General features: G+C 39.9%; 1 protein-coding gene across 1 annotated transcript in view; it reads right to left on the minus strand.

The window, feature by feature from the left end:
- LOC124172433 (oocyte zinc finger protein XlCOF6.1-like) overlaps nucleotides 1-3,197 on the minus strand; it is a 33,390-nt gene that overhangs the window by 22,299 nt on the left and 7,894 nt on the right. The gene's annotated exons all lie outside the window — the stretch shown is intronic.

Genomic DNA, 3,197 nt, shown 5'->3' on the forward strand with positions numbered 1-3,197 from the left:
TATTAATGTTTTTAAAAAGAGTGTCTCAGTTTACTTACTAGAGAAGTGTTTTTTATAGTATAAAAGAGTATCTTTAATGTGAAATGTAACATTTTTAAATGTGAATTTGTTAATTTTGACGTGCCCTATACACTTGTGTTATGATTGTATCATGATATAATGTGTCCTTTGGGCAAATAAATATTATTATTATGCAGTTATAATAACAAACTCCTACCACAGGGTGGTTTCCTATCATATTTTTACGGCCTAAATCGAAAGATTATTACTCCTGGAGTACACATTTCATGCTTTTCCATTTTTCAATGACGATATCTATTTTTCACGATTAAATGAGAAGTGAAAATTTTCAAGCAAGCGAAAGTGCGATGGCTAAGTATGAATGCTAGGAAAACCCCGTGTGACGTCATTCTGGTTCCCGCTGTTGCCATGTGAGGTGACCATAGGGCGAGGCTTTGAGCGCTGATACGATGCAGGCTGCTAGCAGGTAGCGCTTGGCTTAAATAAGTACTATTAATACTCTATCAAATGAAAGAAAATTTCCGACCTTAGGCAGTTTTAACAGGTGATTATTAAGACATGTTCCCCTGAGCTCTGTACCTCATGCATGCATTGGTACTCTCAGACGATGTAAAACACATATCTACTGATTTAGAAACTAGATCCCTGTGATGTCACGTGGAGTTGCATCCCATGGACATCAATCTGGCCTTTTTTTAATGCGGTTAAAATTGACTATTGCCATTTGTCTGAATAGGGAATTTTAAAACCAAATAATTTGTATATAATGAATGCAGGAATGGTGAGTTAAGAATCGCACTCAATACCTTCCGTTTTCTTTGATGAAGGAAACTACCCTATTATGGGATTGAAATCAAGTTCCATTGATTCTAAGACGTAGTGATTTCATTTCTGGAGCATGCCCCTCAAGCCTATATTATGTCAACAAAATTTTCATAATAATTGCCTCTTGAATAATCTTACGGGCATTGAAAGATCCAGGGAAGTGTGAGTACTCGAAATGGCATTGAAGGAGGTAAGGAGTCTGTAAAATAGTGATCTCTGAGAGAGAGAAAGACGGAATTTAGGTTGGTGTGGTAGGTGGTAATTACGGGAGGAGCGTAAGGGAATGTGGAGTGAAAAGAAAGGCAACATATCTGAGGATCGGAACTTGCCATTTAAGGCACTGTAAATGAAGGAAATACCGTGGAAATTCGTGCGGGAGGATAGTGGGACCAATGATGGGGCAGATATTACTTCAGAGAGAGAAGAATTACGGAGGTGTTCATTCAAAATGTGGTATGTGGGTGTTTTGATCCCCACATGCTTGAGCTGCCTTGTGCTTCTTTCACTACCACGCTCCTTCAAAATACAAACCGGAACTTGAAAATTAGGCCGTTTTCCAATTCGCCATTATTCACCCTCCGTGCACTTTTCGATCGTCAACTTACGGATGTGACGACAGCAAGGGTGGATCCAATCGGCGAGGGCGCAAGGGAACGAAGGGCAAGTGAACAAGGGAGCGCGGATGCTCCCTCACTACCTTCCCCTCGTAGGAAGTGGACGTCAAAATGGTGGCAATGGAAAACTCGGAAATCTTGAACTGGAGTTGTAAATAATTTTTTGTTTATTACGTGAAGAGAGAGCGTCCAATCGGTGCCAGAAAAGTCTAAATTACAAACGTAAACAAACCGAGTAGTAGGGTGAAATTAATTCTTTAATCAACCACAAGATGTCCCAACCCGACCCTGCGCTTCACATTTCGTTAATGCCAATATTTCGCATTATTTCCGTTTACACTTTATAGCGCCAATAGAAAATTTGTAAGGGAGCAGGGTGCAAGGGAGAAAGGGAAGGAGGGAATGAGTGCATACTACGTGGATTGGAAAACGGCCTTACATGATTCGGTTTCTCCTTCATGAAATCACATAACATGTTTCACCATCTCTCTCGTGTACCTCATTATCACTGATTACTGATTTCATAGTTGGTACACATGCCACGTGCAAATAGATGTACAACCCGAGTGAGAGTTTCACAGAATCTACTGGAAGAATAAGGTATCTCGCTTGTGTATACATAAGTGCGTGACAAGATGGCTCTTTCGAGGGACCCCACATTCCATGCATGTATAAGTTCTTCTCGCTTGTGTGTAAGGATATGGTCACAGAGCAGGGATATACAGAGAGGACAAAACGGCTGAATGAGGTAATCAGCTCATTGCACATTTCACCATGTTCTAAATAAGGAAACGTGGCTTGAGTTGCTATTTGGTTGCTATCATTTGCGCTTGGCGTGGAGTGTTGTCGCACAAATTTTTTCAATTCCCCCACTCTTCAATGCTTTCACTTAGTGTGCTAGTTTTTTATAGAAACGTGGAAAATGAAGGAAGTGGAAAACAAGACGAGAAGAAAAAGTTCTGCTTGGTGTTCAACCATTAACTGCAAAAAAAAATGCGGGCATGACGGAAGCAAAGCTGAGTTTCTTCAGTTTCCCTAAAGACCCTTTGAGGTAAATAATTTCACATTTTTTCTGTGTTACATTGCTGATCGAATAAACTAAACTTATATTCGAATATTATTTTGCATGCGAAATGAAATTGTCGAAAAAGTTTAATAAGAACTTGTGGTGTTGGCGCAGGTCCAAGGAATGGGCGATTCGATGTCGTCGGGCGGATTTAGAAAAAAAAAACTGTCAGTTATTTGCATTATAACTGCCGGATTTGTGCGTGCAATTTGGCGTTCCTTGTTATACCTTTATTATTAAAGAAAGATTAGGCTACTTTGAATTTTAAACCCTCTTTTTTCTGTGGATGGTTAGTCGTTAGCACTATTTGGTTTGAATTTTCCGCATAATTTTACTTATTTTCAGTGTGGCCGCCGTGCGATTTTTCACTACAGAGAAACGTATGGTACAGCCACCTAATGTCCCCTCTGTATATACCTTCTCTGTGGTGTGGTTGTTGAGGGTGGTGCTGGAAGGATAAGGTCTATCACTTATGTACATTCAAATGCGTGACAAGATGGCTCTTTCGAGAGAAAGACTTACCACATTCCCTGCATGAATGAGGCCTTTCTCGCTCATTTCATTTCTGGAGCATGCCTTCTGGACATTCTTTCTTCAACTGTTATAAATGCAGCATAGAGAAAATAAAGAGTTTTCTAAGCTTTTGGCCCTAGTAGTTAAATAAAAAACAA

This window comes from Ischnura elegans (genome assembly GCF_921293095.1).
Source record: "Ischnura elegans chromosome 13 unlocalized genomic scaffold, ioIscEleg1.1 SUPER_13_unloc_1, whole genome shotgun sequence".
Classification (NCBI taxonomy): Eukaryota; Metazoa; Arthropoda; class Insecta; order Odonata; family Coenagrionidae; genus Ischnura; species Ischnura elegans.